This window comes from Kryptolebias marmoratus, linkage group LG9 (genome assembly GCF_001649575.2).
Source record: "Kryptolebias marmoratus isolate JLee-2015 linkage group LG9, ASM164957v2, whole genome shotgun sequence".
In the NCBI taxonomy this organism is placed as follows: domain Eukaryota; kingdom Metazoa; phylum Chordata; class Actinopteri; order Cyprinodontiformes; family Rivulidae; genus Kryptolebias; species Kryptolebias marmoratus.
The window spans coordinates 19043246-19070315 of NC_051438.1; positions in this window are offsets into that span (position 1 = coordinate 19043246).

Sequence of the window (27070 nt, forward strand, 5' to 3'; positions counted from 1 at the left end):
CACAAATGTTTTGTTTTGTCTTCTAAATCTGAGTATTGTCATTTTGTCATCAAGCCTGGAGCAATATTTCAGACTTTTGATATGGCAGTTTGCAGATAGAAGAAATCTAAAGATAATGCTGGTTTAATTGAGCTGAACACCTATGAACGTTAGGTCACACTTATCTGTCCTCCTTTGAAGCAACAGTTGATGCTATCTTAAGCTCTGCCTTTTCCTCCCTCTTTATATTTCCCCCCCATTCTTTCTCTCTCTCTGTTCCATCCTTTGGCCCCTTACTGCTTTAATCACAAGGGGGCCGAAGGCAGATTTGGATGGGCCCTGGCTGTATTGCTGTCACACTGTCCCTCCTCCTATCAGCACACTGCTGCCTCAGCCGAAGCCAGAGCAAAGAACACAACCCCTTCAGGCAACCACCTCCCAAATCTGAGGGGATGAAGCACATGTTGCCACAGATAAACCACTGTGATCAATCTCATGGATGCACAGCGAATCAGTGGAGCGAAAGGCTTTGAAAATCAAGCCTTGTCCCCGATGTGCCCAGCAATGATTATGTGGTCAGTGGTGCCAAAGGCAAGCTGCAAACATCAAGGAAGTTGGAGCAGAGGGCCTGTCAGTTCTCAACACTAATTAAACATACAGAAACAGACTAGTGATATAATGCCAGAAGGGCAAAGGCAGACATCTTTTAGATTTAATAAGTTAAAAATCCAATTGCCAGTGAACTTATTCTATTATTAAGTGGTTTTAAATTTATCTCAATAATCACACTTTTGGACATAAAGGTTAAGACATGTTAATTGTGCTGGTATGTTACCACACCGTGTCTGAAACATTAGCCACTGGATGATTACACTTCTGTTACATTAGAACACAATCGCCAAAATGTTTTCTGACATAGCTTGGGGAAGCTCACAGCTTAAAAATGGACACAAAGTTGTAAAGGGACAAAAGTTTTAGTTCAACAGGAAATACATGTTGGAAATAAACTGGTTACACTTGTAAAACTTTACTTTAAAAAAAGAGTGATATTATTAGAAGACGATTTACAATAAAATTATTTAAAGAAAAACAAATTGAACAAGTTTATAACAAGTAGTTAATGCAACAACTTATTTACAAATGGGTAGGAACTTGTAATTCCATAGGTTTCACACTAAAACCATGTTTCTTATACAAAACACATGTTTACCAGTCCAACAAGGAATATTGGTTCAGCTCAGCCTTAAGTAGTGGTGCCAATCAGCTCAGATCAGTCACAGCTTTGTGCTGAAGCTGCAGCAATCAGTGCAACTCTTCTGGAAGAAAACTTGTAATATAAAGTGTGTGTGTGTGTGTGTGTGGAGGGGGGAGGAGGCTGAAACACGCTGGAATCACACCGTGAAACACTATGATGTCACTGATCTCCTTCCAGCTTCAACTGTTGGGTTACCTAAATGTCCAGTCTTTCTGTATGCAGCTGTTGGTCAAGACCAAAGTAGATTTCCATCTTAAACCAGCTTCAATCTTAAACTAAATAGCTACCTAACTAGCTCCTTCTGGTGTGTATTGTGAAAAAGACAGTGGTGGAAAGGTTTCGTACTTGGACTAATCCTTAGCTTGTCAGTTTGGAAAGAATTAAACTATTTCTTCAGACTGAGGTAATTTAAATTATCTACAACTGGAAGGATAATAATGTTTCCTAATATTTCTACAGAACACTACTTCAAAAGATCTGAACTATCCCTTTAAGGTAGTCTTAAGCTGATTGACTTTTTTAAATGACTTGTCCCCTTCTTTTTTTATTCTCCATGAAAGGTGTGACACATTAAAATATTTTCTGGTACAAAAAAAGTTACTTTTATCTGTTTTGATATGCAGTTATTATTCTTATTTTAACAATATTTTAAGACCCTTGAAACTAAGAAATTATTTATTTGTTCATTTATTTGGATGGAGTTTATTGTCTCTGTCAAGAACAACAGTTACATTTCAACATGCTGATTTACGCTGTTATTAGATAACAACCACTCTCCAGCAATTGTAAAACATGACATGTTGGCATATGACATGATATTAACACCATATTGGTCATAAACCATTAATGGAAACCAGCTTGGAAGCCTAATGATAAAATCTAAATGAGACTAACTGATAAGCAATAAAAGTGCAGCTGTATGTAGTTTAATTTTCTGATGTGTAACTGCACAGTCAGTTCAATAAATGTTATCGAGCTTTTCTGACAGTCTGTTGCAGTTTGACAAAGTTCACAATTTTTTCACAGTTTATATGACAAAAACACACTTTATTCAAACACAGTAACTTGTGCTAACAATATAATTATTACTTTTTTTTCAGTCATCAGGGTGACTAAGAGCATTTACTTATTCATATTTATAACACTAGTCTTCTCCAGCCATCTGTGCTGACAAGAAACAAACTGAATTTCACACAGATTCTCTAAAGTACGTGAACATATTATCTGAAAACACACAATGCTCTCGATAAAAGTGCGAGATAAAACATTGAATCTCCAGATATAAAAAAAGGTATAAGGTGAAACAATTCCTCACAGTTTTGAATAAATTTCTCTCATTTGCTTTGTTTAATATTACACAAACATTCAATACCATGGCTTCTTTTTAAATCATGACTTTACAGTCCTTTTGCTATCGGCCTGGACTGGGACACTCGGCTCCAACCCTATCTTTAATGGGGTGTGTGTGCCTTTTTGAGCTAGCACACACACACACCCTCATTTGATACAAATAGTATCTAATATCACTTGCAGCAAATTTCACTGCATTATGTTTTTAGAGTCTAACTGTAAGGAACTGCTTCTTGCACAGTGACTGCAGGAGATAGCCACCAGCCCCCTGTAATCCTACATGAAGAAGCGGTAAAGAAAACGGACAGATAGACGATACTAGAGAGGATGCGGTCAACGAAAAATAGAAAACTGTAATTTTCTAACTGAAAAACCAAAAAAGACCAAAAATATTAAATAAACTACACAGTATTACCACATTTCTTTCTCAAGTTAACAATACAATTTTGAAGAAATGTTGCAATTAAAAGAAAAGTAATTAATTGGTGAAAACATGATTTAATGTTTTACCTGGGTGGAAATAAACACGTATAATTCTACTTTGTACTTATTTTGTGGCACAATAAAACTGTCCGTCTCAAACAGTGGCATATTTTCAAATTATTATTATTGATATATTCATTCAATCTATATACCCTATTGTAGCAAGTGTGACCCTGAAAATCCTTTATATTTAGAGGTGCATAAAAAGTGTTGCTCTGTATTTTTTTTTTCAGTTTCAAAGACAGCAATTCAGATGTGTACCATAGTTTATTTGTTTATATATATTCTCTGTCTTGCAGCCAAGTTCCATCAGATTTATCCCGGTGGTAATCTTGATAACAAACAAAGAAATGTTACTGACAGCATTCCTCTGGATTGGCTTTTGTTTGACTTGGGAAAGTAATAACGCTTGACGTAATTTTGGAACCAAATGTGAAGTTGACATTTGCAAGAGTCTTTAGTCCAAAATCAAGATACAGTTTTATTTTCTGAACCCTCTGACATTGTTTAATTTATAAAATTGAATTTGTGTATTTTATTGATATCCAGTGGCAGGTGTAGTATAATATTAGAATAAAACTAGACTTTAGAATAAGCCATTGCTCTGATGACCCTTGGTCTGTATAGGCAGAACTTTTTTTAGACATCATTTTCCTTTTCACCAGCCTTCAAGAACTTTGGCTACAGTCCAGCATGCTAATTACATGCAAATGATCCTACAGCCTGTCAAGCCTAAGTTTTTGGGTTTCTTTGGTCCTTCTACCTCCTTTTGACTCTGAGCCCCTCACAGGCACAAAGTAACCAGGGCTCAGCCATTCTGATTTGATCCAAATTTATAATAATAATACTTAGAAAAGAGCTACTGAAAAACCAACAGTTCCAGACAGCTGTGATATTCGATAAAAAACTTTGTGTTTTGTTTTTATTTAGGTGTTATTTGCAACTACTTTAAATTGAAAGGCATCGCTTGTCGTTTGTGACCATTTATTACTCACAAGTGAGCATGCTGGAAACAGAACAAACTGCAGAATGAAGCAAAGTGCTGCAATATCATTCATCTTCCTCATTTGCACTTTGTCAGCGGCCCACCTGCACTGTGAACACACTGTTGTTACGAGAAGATGCTGACCCTGTGGTTAAGTAAGGCTAACATTGTGTGATTTGTTTTGGGATTTTTTTCTTCTTTCCTTTGATCTGGTTATGCTTTCTGCATGAATCAGGGTTGTGTTCCACGTCTCCCTAACAGAAGCTGAAACTGGCAGACCTCCAGCTCAATCACATTGATTTTCCATAACAATATGAAGAACACCGTTCACTGCTAAGGATTAATGAATTGCATCTTCAGAGTCACTTTGGCATTTCTAATGAAGGTAGATGAATATCCCTGAACAGGCCAGCTGTGTTTGAATTGGAGCTGAGTGTGCCAGGGCGCAGTCACGGCGAAGCTAGAGAAACAACACAAATATCACACAGACTCATAAATCTTCCTTTGCTCTGTCAGATCATTTTAGTAAAAACATATGATTCAAAGTGTGACATTTATCATCATCAGGCACAGGGCTCTTAATCCTCTTTCTTCTCTCGTTTCTCTCTCTTTTTTTTACAACCTGAAATGAACATCTTTGTTTTTTGCAGAATCAATTCGGGGAACAGATTTGACATCAGTTAGGTACGATAAATATTATGATCCTCGTTTTTAAAAAAAGCCCAGAAAAAGGCGTAATTATTTAATTATTAGTTTCTTTGTTCATAAAAGCTGTTTTAGTTCAAAGTAAAATCAATACCCATTGTAGTGATGAAGAAACTGATTTTGTTGGGTTTTTTTCTTGGACACCATTCTTCAGCGTCAACACTCTGAGCAGGAATACATCTGGCACTTTTCAGTTTTTCATCACTGAGGGCTGCATCAGTGTGAAGAAAGAAAAGTTGTAAAGGGCTCATGGAGAGCTTCAGCAGATGTCAGAGTCAAAGGGGGACTCACTTTTACTTCAACATTCCCATACCCAAGAGCTTGTCTCTGACCTGTAGTGGCCCCAAACTGCCATTATTAAGAAGTTTGATGGTGAATATGTGCAGATTTATGTGAGCAACAAGAAACATTTAACTGTAGTAGAAGGACAACACATAGGCCATCTTTCTCAAAGAACCAAATTCAAGATTTAGTTTCCTTATCAAGCACAAACCACAGTTGTATGAATCTGTTGTACTGACAGTACTATTCTTTTGGCTTGTTTTGCTGAGGAGGCAGCATGAAGTTGGCTCAAAGACTCAAGCTAGTGAGGAAACTGAGCTCAGTTGTTGGACTCAAACAGTCCTGTCTCCAGGCAGTAGTGATGATGATGATGAGGAGGAGGGATAAAAATCAGGACCATTCTGAGCAACTTGTTTCTGTGATGAGCAACAGCAGATAGATGTTTCTAAAGTGCAAGAAGGAACAATCCACAGCATTCATTGGATCATTTAATATATGCACAAAATCAAAAGCCTCAGCTATTTTCTTTTTCTGAAGACTGTTTTTAAATAACTAGTTTGCTCTTTTTTGTTGCCTGCCACCAGAAGGCTAAAGGTGGGTAAATGTGTGTTTGCTCATTTGTCTGTTGTGATAACAAAATATCTCTTGACTGAACAGATTTTAATAAATTTGTCAGAATTGGAAACACATCTATAGCTGACTTTCTTTTGAGCATATCCAATTCAAAAATGCTGCCACAGCTATGTAGCTTTAGCAAGCACAAAATGTCTATAATACATTCTAGAGATATTAAGCTAAAATTTGGTGTGGTAGTGGCTAAAACCCCAAAATGGACTTTTAAAACCTTGTTTTTTGTTTTTTTCATTTGAACTCAAAATACAGAGTTTATGTAGCAGCCCATTTTGTGCACCACTTTGTGCCTTAGAAACCAAAACAACAATGAAACAGTGTCCACTGTATTTTCTGTCTTTCTTCATCCTGATCATGTTGCAGTAAAATGTTGATTGTGTGCTAAATTGGCTATTAACTGAGAGGCAAATTGTAAATTACATGGAAGAAAATAATAAATAAGTTACAGCTGTTGTGGGAGAATCTTTAAAGCAAAGAATGTTTTATTTTGTATTTTGATAATTAATGTAAAGATTTGTGCCACCTAGTGGTGCAGCATGTATATTTCAGTGTTTCTGTTAGAATAATGTATTTTTAATCTAAAATAAATTTGTTCAAAAAATATATTTAGAGTAGTTTAGATGGGGCTTGAATAAATGTTGTAGGCCACTTGACAAACAGACGCTGCCATTTCTCTACCTGTACCAACATCAAGGGAGTAAACTGACCTTATCTATTGCTTTGTATGAACTAAATTTCTTAGCAGAACATTGCTTTTCACAGCATGGATCCCTTGATTCCCACAGCAGTTGTTTCAGGACGTTTAGGAGAACAACTTATTACCAAGAGCTTCATGCATTTTTCTTTGTGATGAATAGATTAATGAAATGGAAATGAGAAAACTCGCTGTGGCAAGTTTGCTCTAATAGACAGCCAAGAAGTGGATAGAAAGTATTGTCTTTTTTGTCCTGACAGGACACACAGTCAGATTCAAGAATAACTCTGTTTGTATATACATTATATACTGTAATAACTTTTACCTCCCAAACTGATTCTATTTTGGTTCTTACTGTCACACATGAAGGACCTGTAGGAAGATTGCATGTAGCAGCTTCCTGTACACCACTTCCGTTGGTGTACAGGAAGCTGATTTTGATAAAAATTAATTCACAGAATCTGCATCTCTGCTCGACGTCCATTCATGTTTCAAACCACCAGTTATGTGAACATTGACTCAGGCATAATCATTTGTTGAACTTTAACACTGGTTTTCTAGATAAGCAAACCTTTGAATTATTTTTCTGCTTGGCTATCCCTGTGAAATAGCTCTTGGCTAATGTAAGCCCACCTTCTGATACAGAGTGCTGGATCTGTTGCTACAAGAGCAACGCAGGTTTGTCTGCAAAGAGTCAACTGGTTTTCTATAATACTGCTGTACAAGTTGAATGCTCCAAAGCAATGCTGCAATGCACAGAGGTGTTAAATTGTTGTTTTCTACATATTTTGCCAATTTATTGTTTGTGATTTTCTGTCTGTTTTAGGATGACACTCAGTCCCTCTGAAACAATTACAACCCCAACTCCAATAAAGCTGAGATTAAAAATGTAAAAAACTAACAAAATGCAATGATTTCGAATCTCAGAAACCTATACTTTATTCACAACGATGCATAATTAACAAATCAAATGTTGAAACTTAGAAATTGTACCATTTTATGAAAAAAGGGTAATTAAGAATTTGATGGCAGTGACACATCTCAAAGAAGTGTGAACAGGGCCACGTTCACCACTGTAAAGCAACCCCTCTTCTGGATGGTACCTCTCCTCTTTAGTATGGAAGACGGTCTTTCATGGTTTCTAAAAATAATTTCAAATTTTGATTTGTCTGACTACAGAACAGTTTTCCTGAGTAGATGGCAGTGTTTCTGGATGGTGTTCGAAAATGGCTTCGTTTTTTTTTGCATGATAGAGCTTTAACCAGCACAGCATGTTTTGACAGAATGGCAAATGGTGTTTACAGATAATTATTTGTTCAAGTGTTCCTGATCCCATGCAGTGATGTCAGACTCAGACCTGTTTTTAATGCAGTGCCACCTGAGGGCTTGAAGATCAAGGACATCCAATAATGACTCTCAGCCCTATCCTTTGAACAGAATGTTTTCTCAAAATTCTTGAAAACATTTCATGAATTTATCAACTGTAGATGATGGGCTATTCCAAGTATTCCTAATTTTTCATTGAGGATCATGATTCTGAAATTGTTTCACTATTTTAAGATGCAGTTTTTTGCAGGCTTTACTTCTGATGGGAAGAAGTAAAACCTCTTTTTATACCCAGTCCTCTTCCTGACCTGTTTTCAATTAACCTAATTAGATGCAAAATGTTCCTCCAGCTGTTTCTTATTAGAACTGCCTATTTTATCACCTTTTGTTGCTCCTGTCTCTATGTTGTACATTGTGTTGCTGCCATCAAATCAAAATTACCTTTTTCCCCCTAAAAATGACACAATAACTTAAATATTTTATGTTTATTATTTTACATTGTGAATAAAATATGAGTTTTTGCAATTTGAAAATAATTCTGTTTTGTTTGTAGTTTCATTTTATACAACATTTCAATGTTTTGGGGGTTGTATTTTTTAAGTGTGACTCAGTCAAAATGACAATAAAGATCAAACGAAACAGTTTAATTTATGGACTATGTCATCTTTGTGTGCTAAGCAGAAGACACTAATCTAAGGAGTGCAGTTAAATCCATATGAGTCACAGATGAAATCCTGGCTTAGACTATCTATCCTGATCCCAGTGGATTTCTGGATAGGGATCATATTACAAAAGCTTTCTGAATGTTTTATTTAATCTAGACAACAAGCATGTCTTTTTTTATGCACTCTTCTTTTTAACCATCCTTTTTTGGCACATAAATGCACCACCCACCTAGCATATATGATCAAGGTATTTTAAAAATCTTTAGCTCTGAATCAACTATCATAAGAACATGTAAACAGTAAAAAGAAAGGATAGAAAATCAAAAGATGTGTTTGAGTAAAGAAGTAGTTTGATTCCCAACAAGCATGACATCACTTGTAAACAGCCAAAATAAAAGTGGAGGAGACCTGCATGGAGGCTTTACCCCTAGTCACCAAAATCAGCTGGGAGCGCCGTGACGCATCGCTCACAGGCTAACAACATGAGGCACTGCTGGAACCGAAGGCAAACAAATCGACTTTCCACACTTGCATATGCTGTGTTTCTCTGTCAGAAACATGGCCGGGCTTATGTGCACCAAAAACATACAATGAGACGGGAAACAAAAAGGGACAGCTTTGCCTGAGGGCCACCTACATGACACCCTGAGCCATGTGGTTCAGCTTTGTGCCAGCTTTGAAATGTCTAACATTCAGGTCAAAACAGGGAAGTGCATCTATCTTCTGGATGTCAGGGCCCAGCATTGATGGATGACCTGGCCTGTTGAGCTGTGGTGGCCAGGTGACAGATCTCATTAATAAACAGATTGCAGGACTTTACTCCTTTGTGTGCCATCAACAAGAGGTGCTGTTCTTTATTATTTCCATGCCACAGACAATAAATACTCATAAACCTAATGGCGCCTGATTACAGCTGCAATCTTTGGCTCATTAGGCTGATTAGCTGGAATCATGCAACTCTGTGGATGCGGGATGTTTAAATATACACTCCTGGAGCGCTGTGTGTGAGTGTGCTTTGGAGTTTAATGACAGATATACGCCTAGGACTCTCTGTCTAAGTGCTTACACTTTCCTGTCAGCAGAAACCAAGTTTTGACCTTTTTAACCTTTTTAGTTCTTGACATGTGTTTTTCATCACCTCTTCAAACACACTCACACACACTTGTAGGTATCAGTGCTTTTTATCCTCTGCCACAAAAGGCATGAGGAAGGTAATGTTTCCACGCATGTAAGTGTGTGTTCACATATAAGCAAAATGTCTCATGAAACACAGGGCAGATTTTATTGAAACTCTTACAAAGTAATTATTTGATCTAGATCTAAAACTGATTAACTTTTGAAATTGAGATAATCCAAACACTAACAAATCTCACATTATTGTATAAGAAAAACAGTAATATGTAAAATAGTAATATATATCAAAATATGATCTCTGGACTTAATGGCAGCAGGTGATATGCATTTTTTCAGTGAACTCCATGTCTTTAATAATTATATATTCTCACTGTTGGTAAATAATGTTTTTTTTTTCTTTAAGTTACACAGTAATGCACATATTGGGGGCAGTGTGAGGGTTCATTGTCCTGCTCAAGGACACTTCAAGACATAGCATGCCCACTAATACTGAACCACAGCCCACCCCCCTTAAACACAACCCATATACCCCCAAACACCCTCACAGGATTTTGTGTGTTTTGGATTAACAAGTGGGGGTTGTAGTAAAACACTTCAATCACGTTGCCTCACATAAGCAGCTCTAGAGTAGGCATGTCTCTAAATTTACAGTCCTTGGTCGAGGAAAAATGTCCTTCAATGTCAGCGTGAGCCTTCTGTGTCCACAGACAAATCAACAGAGCGGGGGGAGTCACTGACCCCAATAATTTAGTGCATTACTCCAGACATTTTCAGATGCTGCGGAAAGTGCCCATTTTCCCCAAATCGAGCCTTGGCCCCTCCTGTTTATCACAGGTTTGTGACCCACGCTGGGCCCCGCTGAGCAGGGGTGGAAGGGGGAGGTGGTGTTTCAGCAAACAGGGGTCGTAGCAATGACACCGTGCTCCTCCACATCAAACAAAACAGCACGAGAGCCGTTAAAAGAAATCAAACTTTCTCAAGTCCCTGAGGAAACAGCTCTGGAGTCAGGATTGACCAGATGTTAGCAATAAAAACAATAAATTACAATAACATTTTTTTTACAATGGTTCACCCAAAGGAATGAATCTTTTCTTTTCATTTTTATTGCCCACCACTAAAGATGAAGGCTGAGCAATAATGTTTTTGCTTGTCTGTGTGTGTGTATAGGTGTACACGTGTGCATGTGTTTGTTTGTACCGTTAGCAAAAATATCTCATTAACCACCGGACAGATTTTAATGAAACTTTTAAAAAAATAATCATTGGGTTGACATCTATAACTGATTAACTTTTGGAGTCAAACCAATTCAAGTAGGCCGCCACAGCTAATCGACATTAGCCTTCACAAAAACAGCAGTACCTCAGTGAGCTTTACAGATGTTGAGCTAAAATTTGATGTTGTAGTAGCTGACAGTCATTAACAAGTAGCACATACTTCAAATACTAACAGATCATCTGCAACATTGCATGAGATTATGTTTGATGTTACTTTCGAGGTTTGACCAAAATGCCAACAACTCTGGCAAGTTGGTGATATGCATTCTTTCAAGCAATGCTAGGCCTTTAATTGTCTTTGTATGCACAGACCTAAATGGATCTCTAGACATTTTTACTCAGGGGGAAAATACACTTCTAATGTAGTTTCACCTTTATGATCTATAAAATAAATAGTGAAGATGTTCCATTCTATTGAATGGGTTTTGATTAAACAACAAACGTTTTAATAATCCATTCTTAAAGATTAATGTGACAATTTTTCTGCCTGTTCCCTAACAATAATATATTAGGTGCTACCTGAGCCTTCATTACAAGAGGAGCAGGAAATGAGAGTTTACCAGTTTGACACACAGCAGATCACTCTGCCACACATGTGCCAAGAATCCATATCTGCAGATGACTTTCAGTTCAGCTTCATATAATTGCTGCTATTTTTTGAAGTACTCGAAGGTTGGTGTATTTTCTTTCATTTTCTACTATCAGCTTGGAGACGGATCACGTGTTCTAACCTAATTACAGAATCTGCACGGCATTCATCTCTCAGTGTCTCACCCTCTTTGCTATCCATTGGATTTGAATTTGGGCGTGGTATGCAGACTTCTTTTCTAACCACTTTTAGTTAGACTTATTTTAAAAATTTAACAGGGCACAGAGGGAGTACAGGTTTTTGATTAAACTTATTGCAAAATCTGACTGTTCCTTCCAAAAATGTGTATATTATACCCATTGCAGAAAGCTAATAAAATAGAGACTTTAATTCAGTGATCTAAAACCCATGTCTCAGGCAATTGACATGAAACCACTAATTAGGGAAGTCTAATTTTGCCACCTATTGAGTCTGTAAATCTAAAAAAAATAAATATATAAAAATAAAATAAATTATAAACAATGGCTGTTTCTTATTGGGGATGTCAAACCGTTTCTGAGACAGCAGCTTTTTACTGTACGTTTCAGTTAATCAGAGCTCTGGACATTTGTATTTACTCATGGCAGAGGAGGAGAGCGAACAGGGGATGGCAACATTGATCTAGGACCTCAAGGCTTCATTTTCCCATGGAGACAGCATGGCTAATTAGGCTAGCATGTTGCCTGCTCCGGCACAGCTGCAGTGAGAGATTAGACAGACAGAAGCTGCCAGCTGTTACTCAGATGCAGTATCACTGACTAATTGAGACCAGCGAGCGATTGCGGAGCAGGGCCCATGCCAGTCGTTCACATCCTGTCGTTCATAATGTGTCCAAAGTACATCATCCACTGATAAGGTTAATCAATGAGACTGCTGTGGAACAGAGGGCTTGATTAAAATGTAAATACTCCAAATGTAAATGATTCATTTGAATCATGGGAAATTACAAAGTGCCCTCATGGGATCTCTTAGACCTAGTACTGGTTCGGAATATAAAAACAAGAAAATACATTTTCTTTTTTAAAAAGAGTTTTGTTAACAGATAATAACACTCTTACAGGATCTATTGGGTGATGCTAACTGATAGGAAGAGTGTGTAAGTCTGCATCATAAAATCCTAGTATAGTAGCTGATCAAATGTAATTTCTGAAACATTTCAAGACGATTCTTTTTTTCAATTCAATTATATTTTTTCTCAACAAAATGCTGGCAAAAAAGCCCAGTTTTTTTTTTTGACAAAATACCCAGTCTTTTATTGATTTACAATTCATTAGAGAAATGCTAGTTCACCTAAGGGCGGCATGGTGGTGCAGCGTTCAGAGCTGTTGTCTCACAGCAAGAGGATTGCAGTATCGCCTCTTGGCGTGAAGCCCTTCTGGCTGGAATTTGCATGGTCTCCCCATGCGTGTGTGAGTTTACTCTGAGTACGCTGGTTTCCTCCCACAGATCAAAAACATGCGTGTCAGGATAATTGGTAACTCATTGTTCCTAAAATTGAGTGAGGGTGGGAATGGTTGTTTGTCTCCTTGTGGCCTTGTGATGGACTTGCGACCTGTCCAGTGTGTGACTGCTGGAGATAAGCCTCAGCTTCTCATGACCCGGAAAGGAGAAGTGGGTAAAAAAGAATGGACAGATGGATAGTACACCTCTGACAGCTATAGGTATTCTTGATGTCCCAGAATATTTTTGTGTGTTAGTTATGGATTAAATGGAACAACCAATCTCAGCTGCCACTGGTTGAAAGAATGCATACACAATGGATGAATCACCAGCCCATCACATGGCCCAGACACAACCATGCACACACGCAATCACTCCTAAGGTCAGTTTAGATGCTCTGATTACCCTAGTGTGCATATTTTTGGATTGTGGAAAAATACCACAGAAATGCCTGCAGAACCTGGATGGAAATTGGAAGCTTTCTTGTTGTTACAGCGCTAACAAAAACCGCATCACTGAGTCACCAGTCTTTATCCTTGTCTCTCTTTCTCTCCCTCTTGGTATATATATATATACACCAAGAGGGAGAGAAAGAGAGGGGTATGGGAGGGGTATAAATGATGCTTAACAACTCTTTATAGGTTAAATATGAGGACACACAAGAATCTAACTCTGGGTAAAGTGATAGTTTAGATTTTCTGAAGTGGAGTTTGATGGAAAGCTAGAGAACACTTAATATCTTACCTATTATACGTTGCACAACCTCCATTGAATAACTAGAGCTTAGACCACATTCAGTGTTGATGACCTAATAGCTAGTATAAGTGGATCCAACACTAGTGTATTGCTGCCATCCTAAAACAAATCCAGACTTAAAAATCCTGTAGCAGTTTATGTAAACTATGCTTATAATAAAAATGTGTTAATTATTACCATTGAACACAACTTTACAAACCTTTGGCTTTCAGTTTTGTATCATATGTCATTCTATGGTTACTTGCAAGATCAATTAGAAGCAGAGGGCTTGCTGCAGCCAGGAGCACTTTCTGTAGGAATATCATAGAAATTCTGCTGTAATGACTGCAAATTTGACAGCTGTGTAAAGGTTTGACCTCTATGAAATTTTTGAGAATGTAGTTGCCTTAGAATGGCACATATCAACTTTGTTTTTTCCCCCTCTTGAACTGGTTGGTAGCTCATCAATCTTTTTCCAGACTGAAGTCTTTTGAGGAGCTATCCACAACAGCTAAGATATTAGTTGTTCAAAGCTTTTCTACAAAACGCCACTTTAAAAGATCCTAACTATTCCTTTAAGCATTCTATTCGATAAACGATACTATATACTGTACAGCCTTATACAAAGAACAAACCAGTCAACAGATGTGTACAGACAGACACACACCCTCACGCACACACGCATTTAGCTCAAACCTCTTCCTGTGAACATCCCCAACTCTGACAAACCATTATGTACAATCCTGCCACTGTATAGTGCTGTCAGAAGACTGCCAAAATAATCTCTTCTGAAGGAGACTTTAACTCCATACCTTCTGGCACAGTGCGGTGATGCAAGTTAATGCCTCCTGTGATAACTAATGGGAGAAACTCTTAAAACTTCTGAGCTTATAATAAGCTTGTCAGCTTATCATATTAGGCATGTGAGCTTATAACATTAGCATTTAAATGTTCTCGAGTATACAGTAATGTGATTGGAGGCTTTGCTATTTTGACTTTGCCACTGAGAAGACAGGGAGGCAGAGAGACATGCAGAAAATGCATTGATGCTGTCTCGAGTAAGTGTTGAAAATTGTTTAATCAAGTCTTGCCATTGTTTATAGCTCTGTGCGAGTTCTCATGGATTCACAAGTGTCTGAATGAGCAGAGAATTAGCGAACAAACAACTCCATGTGACAGTTTTCTTCTGCCATCCATAAAAACACAACACTGCACAGACTGGATTTTCACTCTCTTCTATTTTTGAATATTTTTGCAATTCTGGGTTTACTTATCTATGTTAAATCTAATGTGAATGATGCCCCTATTTCTTGGTACTATTTTCTTCACAAATACAATCAATGCTATTACCAAAATCTTACATTTCATTTCCTTCTACCAAAGGAATTTTGAATAACTCTCTAACCACTCAGCAAAATAAGAAACCCCAATAAAATTTAAAAAAGGAAAAAATACTCAATAAATGGCTGCAATATGAGTAGAAATCAGTATTTACAGAGTGACATTGTAGTAAAAGACAACACACATTTCTCAGAACAAGGCTGTATGTGTGACCAGGTTTGAGAAAATATAAAAACCTAGCTTCAATTGGTTCTTTGCAAAAATCCTTTGCAGACAATATGTGACACCCAGAATTTCAGTCAAGTGATAAAAACTTAAAACATGCTTGATAAGGTGTATAAATAAATTCTACTGCATGTACAGTAGGGTAGTGCATCTCAGCTCTGTGACTGATATGATACAAATCTTGACACACTGTCAAAGAACTGATAGAATAAAGATAGTGTATAAGTTGCAAGAAATGACGTAATACAATACAATTCACTACTGCATCATGATGCTTTGCAATTCAGTGTGGGTGTGAATTGTTAAGATATATCATCCATCCATCCATTTTCTTCTGCTGTTATAATATAATGCAACAATTAAAAAGAAGACCCTGTGCACATCATAAATACTAATACTTGACTAACCTAATAAAAATGGCCTTTCATGACACCTGGCTTGCAATTAGCCAATAAAAAAACTAAACCATGTGTGCGTCTGTCATTTGGTACAAATTGATTTATCTTCACTCCTCTAGTGAACTGCATATTCTGTTTTGGAAGAGTAATATTTTACATATAAGGACTGAAACTTTGTTAAAATGGTAAATGATTAAGTGATTTATGTATTTCATATGTATTTCACATGTGTACATTACTTTATATTTATATATAATCTTGTAAAAAACAAACAAACATATTTGCTATTACTTGTCTTTTACTATATACATGACCACCAGCTCATCACTTCACCTGTTCATGAGAAAGCTTTGCCCCACCATACAATACTGGCTCTAAAATAATGAGCTTCTCTGGAATAAGCAATTTTAGGATTGACAGAGATTATTAAACAAAAGTAATTATCGTCGTTGGTACAGAACAATAATATCCTGCATACTAAAGTATTAATACAGGAGATTAAAATAGGCCTATCCATTAAAAGACATAATATTTCATTCTATCTACAAGGAGGAAATGGGTCTAACAGGCCCTTTTTATCTGTGAGGAAATGGGCACCAGCAGTGGTGGATCAGTTAATCACTGAACAAGCTTTCCCATCAGATAAAGCACTGCCTGTGTACTTTGCATTGGGCTAACACAACTGATAATACACCATGGTGGTTTGGCATAATCTACTGAGAAAAGGTATAAATAGCATCCTGACCTGTTTAGTAAGTTGTTATAAGGTTCTTTAATTGTGGATAATGTCTTTTATTGTCAATAAAAGTGGGCCAACTCTTAGGAAATTTGTTTTTCTTGGTATCCTAGAGTAACCTAAATGTCCAATTTATTTCTGCTTGTCAGGAACACACAGTTAAACATCCTGATGGCAGCGCTATTAATGATAAAACGTGATTATTTAGGATTTAGGATGCAAAATGTCCCAGTAAGGACATTTATAACAAAGTGCGTACATTTTTCAATTGGCAAAATTTGTATTGGATCTGAAAAAAAAAAAAGCCACAAATTATCGCTGTTCAACCTAAATTAATCTTTGCCAAATCAGCACCTGAGCCATTAGCTGCATGCCTGCAGATCGCATACGAAGAAGATGATGGATGATGCCAATTTACTGCCAACATCAACACCTTTTTGACACCTTTAGGTAATTAATTATCAAGTTGGATAATTTGTTGTTGGAGAAAGATTAGCTTTTGCCACCATCTAAGTAGATGGACATCAGTGTTAGCCAACGCTCGGGTCCTGGCAATCTGTAAACAAACATGACACAGTTGCATAGATCTGCCATGTTTGTGGGAATAACTTTTCTCATAAGAGAGAGACAAAGGCACAGAGACAGACTACCAGTAGATGTCAAAGTAAACAGTAACCAGCTTTAGTGAATTTGCATTTCAAACAATGAAAAAAGAATGACTAATCAATAGTGGAACAGCACAGAAAGTTAGACTCTAGCAGTCACTAGTTCTGTGTATTATTGAGCAGACAATCCAAACTCCAAAAACATTTTTTTTTTCTTTGCTGCAGTATGTAGGTCATTCTTTGCACTAATTAATAAAATGGCTGCACAATTAGGAAGAAAAATCACTTCTTAATATAATTTTAAATGCGTTGTTTTAGAACTCTAATCCCTTATGTTGCATTAAAGTGTTAATTTAATGCGACCATTCATTCAAGTTTAAACGATTTTCTGGCCCTATTGTTCAGTAAGTACCAATTAGGTCATTAATTAGCTGGACCTAATAAGTATTCAGTTGCATACTATCTTGAATGTATTTCTTTGTTTATGGGAAAATATGAAGGTAAAATTGCCTTTGCTTGACTTCATTGTCCAATTATTTTAGATTCTAGAGTAATTCAACAGTGCCTGATTGTAGCTTTCACAGTTCTTGAGCAAAGTAGTTATTAAATAAATAATGTTTTTGCTTTTGACTTTGTTTTTTTTCAATGAATGTAGAGAAACAGAGATGTGACTGTTTTGGATTGTCTGTTCTCTCCTCAGTTCTACAGCTAAAGAAAAATAAATACTACCCTACCACAAATATCTTAAAACTTCTCCTTCACAAGTAAAATTTCCAAGCTAAACAAATCACTGGCATTAGTTAAAAATAAATACATTTTTAAAAACTGCAGTCAAAATCCACTTTTTATGCTGTATCATGTTTTCATTTAAGACTTTCCTTTGCCCCTCTTAAGGAACATTTGTAATAAATATTAATGATTAAGTATCAGAGCAGTGCTGATTAAATTATACATGGATCAATGGGGTTACTGAGTGAGTCATCAATACTTAAAGAACTATACATACCTCTTCCTGCAGAATATCCTCTCCAAGTGGAGCCCCATCACATAATGAGCTGCTTAATTGCTCAGGATGACTCCTGCCTCTTGCATGTCTTATGATCCACTAAACATGAAGTATGAAACAACAAAAGTCTCATTAATTTGCAAAGAGTCAGATTCACCTGAAATTAGAACTTCGTTCGTAGGACTTATGTCAGACGTGATAATCAGATTCACTGGCAACACATTCTGAAAAATGTGTTTTACAGATAATCTAAGCTTTGTAAATTAGGTTACTCAAATCAATACTAGTTTACTCTAGACTCTGATGACAAATAAAAAAAAATGATGCATTCAAAAAAAAAACCAAACAACAACTGTGGAGCTGCAACCAAATGTATGTAGATGCTAAATATGTTCAAACTGTTAGATTCAATAATTTTGTTTAGCCGAACAACTTGTATTTTTAAGATACTGTTTTTGTTATCCTTGATGTATAAGTGTATTAAGCTAAACTGAATTATTTCAATCATATTAGACTCTCTTCGAGATGAAATAATTTGAGTTAAACTAGATCACAGTGGACTATAAATATATTTCTTTGGATTTAAACAGGAATGAAATGAACTGTATATTAGTACTTCAGATCATTCTAAGTGGGTTTCAGTGGGATAAACAATTAATATCTTACCTGTTGTAGATGGGTATTTGAACAACCCCAGTTAAGACAAAAAGTTTAATTCTGACAAAACTGACAAACTAATAACAAACCTGACCAGGGCCATAGCCAAAGTGCATTGCTGCCAATCTAACAGAAGTCCAATCTCGAACATTTAATAGCAAAACATACACTTTTTTTAACTTTTACATTGCTTTTAGTTTTGCTTTACACAGATCTTGACATAGAATGTTATTTGGAAGCACAACAGTAGCAGCTTGCTATCGAACTTCTGGAGCACCCTGGGGTACTTCCAGCAAGAATATTATAATAATACTTTTGGACAAACTGTGAAATGTAAATACGAATGTGGTGCAGAGATTTATAAAATGGTGTTTGCATGAACTGCAATATTTATTTATTTATATGAGACTGGAGTTGTTTTAAGAAAGCAGCAATCCACTTTGGTCTTGGCCCTGCCCGGACTAACCATTAGTTTGTCATTCTGCTCCGATTATCACTCTATTTGACCAAATTGAATTATTTCAAGGAGCTATCTACAACAGATAAGATACTAATTGTCTGCAATCTTTCTACGGATATCTTCTTCTAAAAATCTGAACAATTGCTTTAAGGTGTTAACATTCCTTTTGTAGTGCCTTGTGCTGTGAACTGATGCCACTGAAAAAATAACCCTAACAAAACAAAACTAAACTTGAATTTAAAATTGCTTGAAATGTTCCAAGGAAACGTCATCACACAAAACCTCTGTCGCCCCCCCATCAGACCCAGAGCTCATTCAGGTGGGTGCCCGGTGGCATGTGAGTGCTTTATCAGCCTGGAGCAATCAGGTGGGTATTCAAATCAAAATGACAGACAAGAATATTAAAGCTCAATGACATTTTGCCAACCTTTGATTTTGCGCTTGGCTTTTATGCCTTCAAGGATTTAAACCTAAACCTCTGGGGAATTTCACAGTTTCTGACTCATAGCACATATAATTTCACTGTAAGGAAAAAAAAAAAAACTTGTTATGCAACCATTCATGTCATGTTTTTTTTGTTTTTTTTATCCTCCTTCTAGGCTAAATAATGGTAATGCAGCTGTGGGTGAAAGGTGAGTCCAGTCTGCTTTCCCTTCCCACATGTATTTAAGAGAATGTCCAAGATTATAAAACAGCTGGCACACTCTTGAGAATGAAAATCATTATAGCTGTTTACATTTTGTGCCATTAACCGAGCAGTTCAACACATTTCTAAATGTTTACCATGTAACAGAGACCATAAGCTGCTGGACTGACCTCTAGGTCATTTAGTAGAGGCAACTGATGATTTATTTAGACTCACAAGCACAGGGAGATTTTATTAAAATAAAATTCATAGCTAATAATACTTAGATTATGTAATCTCAGACAAAAGACAGGAGAACAACAAGAAGGAGGCAGAGCAGAAAAAAAGAAGAAAGGTAATAAAATACAAAAGGCACATTTTTAATAGTTAAAAAAAAACTACTCTTTTGTTTAGTCAGGTGTGGAGGTCTGTGGTGATTAGGCACTCATATGGCAGCCATGGCTGCTGGAAGCCATGCAGAACTAACAATAAGCCTGATCTCCACGGGCCAATTAGCCTTTGGAGTTCCCATGTAAAACCTTTCATCAAGAGCCTATGAATTTAGGCCATTACAGACAGAGAGAGCTGTGCCAAAGGAGCCACTGTGTCTCCAGTGGATATCTTCTTCCCCGTCCAGTCAAGCCTGCACTTGTGACAAGCAGCCTTGTCCTGAAACTGTACACACAGGCTACTGGGGAATAGAAAAATGACACTATGCCCTGCTGGAAACCAATTACAGCTTCTAAATCAAAGCCTCATTGACCATCACAGTGGGCAGACGGGGTTGATTGAGCACACGTCAAGTCATCATTAGAAACTTAATTTGGCAATAAGGCAGTGACTGTCATGCTCATCATGAGTTGTATCTTTCATTGTAAGGCCCACGGAGAACCTGGAGAATCTCAGAATGGTGTGAAATTTCTCATAGTTAACACTGTTGTTCACAAGGTTCCTCAGGCTGCACAGATTCTTAAACTTGATAGACTTTTCCCGCAAAGACTCTAAAGGGATAGTTCGGATTCTTTGAAGGGGGTTCTAGAAGATTTTAAATCTTACTTGTGGATAATTCTTTAAACAACCTCAGTTTTAAACAAATAGTTTTGTTCTCACCAGACCAATGAGATAATGGTAAGTCTATTTCTGCCAACTTTAAATCAAGTTCAGTTTTTAAAAGTTCATAGCAGTATATTTGAATAGAATTTTTTAACTTTACACACATGCCAATTTTACATTACAGAGTTTTTTGACAGAAATATTATTCCTCTTGGAAAAGTTTCAGGCTTCACTGGAAAGGGCTACAGCTAGCTGCTATTTTCACTACGTGTGCTTTTAAAAAGTCATAAAGCTCTGTATGTAAATAAGTGTGTAATGCAAAACTGACACCAATTAACAAGTTTATAAATTAGGGTTCACACGAACCACTATGAAATTTTTAGGATATGAGTTTTTTTTAACTTGTCAGCTCTATTTCTCCAAACTGAGGTTGTTCAGAAAGCTGTCTACAGCATGTAAGAAACTAAGAGTTGATATTCTTTTCACAGAGCCCACTACAAAGGATCAGACACAGCAATATAAAACACTCCAAAATAAATTTGAAGTCCCTGTGCCATTTCCAAAGTTGTTTCCAAATATTCCACCAGCAGAAAACACCATATGTTTTTGTTTTTGTTGTGTTTGCTGCTGCGTTGTGTTAATAATCATAAGCAGTTTTCTGTCATATCTTTTTTTTTAAGTATAAATGATTGTGCGCACATATCAGTGTGAAACAATGGATGTTTTTGATGCCCACTCATTGATATGTTTATGGATTCCCATGACACCCTAATCACAGCACAGGATGAGTGTCCTCCTCATTTTGGATTCTCCTCACAGCTCAGCCGTGGCTCTGAGTCACGTTCACACTGCGAGGTTAGCGTCGGCCCCAGCTGCCAACTTTTTGAGAAAACAAGAGCTGAACCCAAAACAACAAGATGGAAATAATTTCCAACACTTTGTTTTTCACATTTGCTCTGCTCTCCTGAGGCACTGAACTCTGAAGAACAGTTGGGGTAACATCCTCAAAGCTTGGCATTTCCAGTGAGGATTAAATACCTGGAATTTGAAGGCAGCAGAAAATGAAAAACTGTCTCACCTGCATCAAAGAGCAACCTTGTCATTATTAGCTGTGGAGGAAGAAACGTGCAACTTGACAGAGGTGAATGTTGTCGTATATTTTCTGATTTCAAGGTGTCCTTCTTTAGTCTGTCAAAATGTTTATACTGTACCAGCCTTGAATTGTGTTAATGTTGAAGTTTTAATTGGAATTTTTGTAAGATACGGCGTGCCATTAGCGCCACAGGAGTTAGCCTGTTATGATCAAAATTGTCATGTCGCTCACATTACTTGAAAGCAGTCCCCAACTGGTGGTCCTGTTATTCCAACCTTTTAGCAAAAGAAACAAAGATACTGTGTTTTATCCCAGTCACTTTGTTAACTCTGGAACTGAATGTGATCTTTTCCCTTATCACAAACTGAACCAAAACTCGCTGTCAGAATAAAAGGAATATACTGAGCTGTTATGATAATTGATGCAGCTGAAATGTGAAAATAATTATCGTCTGGGGCTTTTCAATGATGTCATGTGCAATAGTCAGCAGTTGCTGATTTGAAGATATACTGTAACTATCCTGTTTTAGCCTCGCAGTTAAATCTTGAAATGTACATGGCTGAATGGTATTTATCGGCCACCACCATGACTTTAATGGGAATAAAAAGGACAAACACAATCAAGTTTGGAGTTTTAAATATTAAAAACAAGTAAAAGCTATCGAGCTGATGAAATTAAGACAGTGTGTTGTCTAACAGCGACAGCAACAAAAACTGATGAAACTAAAGAAAAATTTTAAAGGATACCCTTTAAATGTTAAAAGACAAGTACTGTATATGTACTTAAATTTTTTGCTAGATTTTGAAAACAGAAAAAAAAACTATTAAAAAACCTGTATTTTTTTCTGTTGAAATTAATTGTAAATTATAATATTTAAAAGATTAATTTTAAACTTACTTAAGAATGTAGGAACAGCTAGCGTGTGATGGCCAAATGTTTATTTTTCAAAATTTGATTCTGAAACGGCTCCTAATAATCAATAACACTTTTATTGTGCTCAGTTTTCTTTGTTAATACTAGAATGCATGTCTGCTAAATGAAGCGTGGTACTGGGACGTGATAGATTATGGCAGGAACACAGCTTTTCTTTCTCCTCACATTGCTGTTGTGTAGATGGCACACAGAGACAAATGTTTGCATCAGTCATATTGGACTTCAAAAGGTGTGTGTGTGTGGGGGTGTGTGCGTGTGTTGGCCACCTATCTGAAAATGAAGACAAGCGACCTGCACTGAGAAACGCTTCCCTTTTTTCTAAGGCACAAACCGGGAGTGAAAGAAATCACTTTTTAAGAGAACAAAAAATGGCCTGACTGTGTTTGATAGATCTTCTTGTAACATATTTAGTTTTACATGAAAATTGCAGTCATTCAGCTCAAGCGATATCTGAGGTCTTATGATTTGCTCTGTGGATACACACCCAACCTCTGCAATTCCATCAGTCCCCAGAAGCTGACAGGAATGGATAGGCTCTATTAACATAGATACAGGGGCCCTAAGGCTGTGTTGTAACTAGTGCTATTAATCCATATAGTTGGTCTATCAAGGTGCTACTTTGTATGGGATCAAAAGGAGTAGCCTGCTGTCACAGAAACACCTCCTGAATCAAAAATGATTGTTTCACTGTATCAATATGGATTTTAACCATGTTTTTGATGAGGTTGATTGGCTGCACCCCCTTTTCCCCTCCCCCATGAAAAGTCCAACTAATAAAAGTAGACAATTTCTGTTTTTTGAAAAATTTAGTTTCCAATGCAAACTTTCTGTGCAGTCGCTAGTTATTTATCCAAATTTTATTTCTGTGTTGTTGTTTTTTTTGTCCTTGGAGAAGGGCAAGTTAAGGTTTATTAAACAACATAAACACTCCACGAGGAATAACCGACCTTCCATGCATCTCAATGAGGTCCCCGGTGTCTCGGGGAGAACCATGACATGGCTGGGCGCTTTGATCAACACCAACACCATCAGGTTCATGTCTCCAATCCAGCGTTGAAAGGGACACACTGAGCTTTTCTGCTGCGTGTACATTTGCAATTTAGATCCCACATGAAGAGTATTGTTTGAGCATTTGCATGTCAAAGGCACAATTTTAATTTTTGAAACTGGTCCGACGCTGAGTTGGGTTTTCTTTCGTTCTTTCATTACTTCATTTTTTTCTTTCTTTCTTTCTTTCCTTCTTTCCTTCCTTAGATCCCGCGGAACAGAGAAGGCACATTGTATTTCTGCAAATGGAAATTAAATAAAGAAAATGCAATGATCTGTCATTGAAAGCGCTGCACCTTTTTTGTAATAATTTATTTAAAAGATTATACTGTCATTCCTATTCATGCGAAACAAAGGCACGGTAATGAAATTTTAATTTCACTGATGCTGTTGCTATTTGAATCTAAATTCAATGCCTCTTGAATGTTAAGCAAATGAATGAACTAATGAAACCTCATACAGACTCAGATAGTTTTGACTTTGTTTCATGAGTGTGTTTGCATATAATTCCCTTTATCAATGTAATGTGTACGTTCATTCAAGCAACGAAATTCTGATTAAAAAAAATAAAACATGGGAAATTCATGTGGGGATTACATTACAAGCATATAAATCACAGTGAACTTTACATCCTTCATTAATAAATGACACCTTGCACCTTGCGATCTTGCAATTTCTTCTATCACTTTGAAAATGAGCCTCTTGTATTGATTGCTCTAAATGTTAATGTCTTCTGGGCTCAGACGCCTGATATTTCACTATTAAAGCAGCAATAAAGTATGATATTTACCAACAGCTGTTCCACACCTGTTCCCACAGGAAGCTGAGGAGAGGAGGGTTAATGCTGTTGGGATTGTTTTTAATAGTTATTTATAACAAAAAAAAAAATCAAATTATATACAGTGTTGGGTAAAAGTCTTGGGTCCCCTCTTTCTTTATTTGTATTGAGCTTAAAGTGGTCTTCATCAATAGTTCTTCTGGATTTCTTAAGGTCTTTCAAAGTTTTTCTTTGGCCTTTGATTGCTTTTTCACCCATTTTAACTGATTTTTTAAAGTAAATTATTCAGACATAAAAACATTTTGAAACTTAAGAGTTCAACCAGCATTTTTGGACAGTGATTTTAATATATTTTTTTATCCACATTGATAGCAGCAGCATGACAGAAAAAAGTAATCTGTTCCCATTTTGTTAGCTGAATTTTTCAAAACTAGGAAAGATAACAGTTTGACAGGAAAAAAACATTTTAACACCAACAAGGTCATCTCTTAAGAGCTATTAGCTAAAAATACAGTAGACTGACATACAGTAGATGATCACCTAAAGCATGGCACATCTCTTAGGTCCTGTTTTAGGTCTTCACTGGAGTTTTTTCCCCACACATTACATTTTTTTTTTCTACTTGTTGACTTTACTTTTATGCTCAGTGCAATTTGCACAATATGCTGTCAGACTCAGGTACAAGGACTGGACAAAAAATGTGTAAAAAAAAAGCAGCCAAAGAAACCAAAGAAAAGGTTTAAAAGAACTATTGATCAAGACCATAAAATTTTAGGAAAGTCTGGCTTCTAGGAATTTAATCATGAAATATTATTTTTGGTTTAAAATATGCTGTACTATATTTCTTAAAAACATATTTCTATCATTTTCACGGCGTCAGAAATCATGCCACTTTCAGTTCCTGAAGTGGTGACTCACTCAGAATACAGTGTAAAAATATATGATTTTTATGCATATTCTTAGTTCTTGTCAAAACTAGCCAAACTTCCTTGACACGTTGCACAGGGAATTTCACGAAAGCTGAGAATAAAGGAAAATATTGGTCTTATTTCTGAAACATTCATCATTAAGTTTCTTTATTCTGTTAGAGAACTAGGCCACATTAAAATGATCCCATCTCAGGAGCAAAACAAACCTTTGAATGACAAAATGCTTTGGAATTTCTGTCACTGCTTAAGACATGAAAAGCTCGATAACTTTGTACCAAAAAGCAGCAGTTCATCAAGGAAGGAACTGGTGGGGAATAGAAGCTTCGCTGCAACGTAGTCGAAGCGGTTCGTATAATTGCTTCGTTAAAAACCAGTTGCTTTGTGTGTCCTGGAGTAATTAAGCAGTTGGAATTTTACATTACACTAGTGAAAATTAACAAAGAGCACATCTGGGTGTCCCATAGGTTTAGTCATTAAAAAGCCCATTATTTTTCAAATTACTTTTTCAATCTTTCAGCCCCCCTAATCCGGAGGTATTTCCCAATAGACAAGTTCCCGTTCTTGTTTTGAATGTCTCCTTTAGGAAAGTTAAACATTTAGCACACTATGTGGCCTGAGATGCCTGCTCCTTGTTGCTGAACTGTATGTCCAAGACAAATCAAATTAGAGAGGGACAAGACACCACAAAGACGCTGAAGCCAAACATCATTGAAAGCCAAAGCTCAGTCATAATTGGCATTAATTTAAATTAATCCACAAATGTATTAAACCCCTTCATACTTTGGTTTGTGATGTATTCTAAAACCTTTCATAATAACCAGTCTCTCTTGTTGAATGAATTCTAATTATTGACAAGCAATACTGTCAATTAGATATGCTTTGTTTCTCTTAATCACAATGTAAAATAGGAGAAAACTGACTTAAAAAAACAGTCGGAAAAATGAAATGGTTTAATGCTGCCTATGAAATGTGTTATTTATTATTTTCAAAATATATTTGTCTTATTAAAGACTTACAGAAATTACATCTGAGGAATAATGTTAATGTCTTAATATAGAAAAAAAAAAAAATTTCTAATGATAAGAAAATTTGAGTTGTAAAAAAATAACATGATTTCAGACCACAACAAAAACAAATCAATCAGTACGATTGCTAGATTTTAATTTGAGTTTTTTGAATATACAAATTACAGTTGATCATTGTTGGCACACCAATAAACACACAATTCAGGAGCAACTATGGGTACCTAATAGTACAAATTTAAAAACACTTTGATTAACCTATTTGTGTTAATCTGTACAGGTTTGATTGAGAGGTTTAGGCTCACCATAGTCTGTGTGAAATACAGAAAAAGCTGTTTTAGAAAATGTCTAAAGTGTTGGCTAGCTGTTACATCACATCAGGATTTCTATAAGTGGTTCAAAAATGAGCAGAAAAAAGACCTTGTATTCTCAGGTGAGTTACTCATTTATAATTAACAAGGGAGTCCCTAGAACAGTTTGATCCAAAAGTCCCAGTGGGGGCATTATGTATGGATGTGGTGCTGTTTTAGGCTACAAAGTGCTAGAACAGTCATCGGCAGACTCTGCTTGTGATGAATTTGCAAATTTTGCATGTGA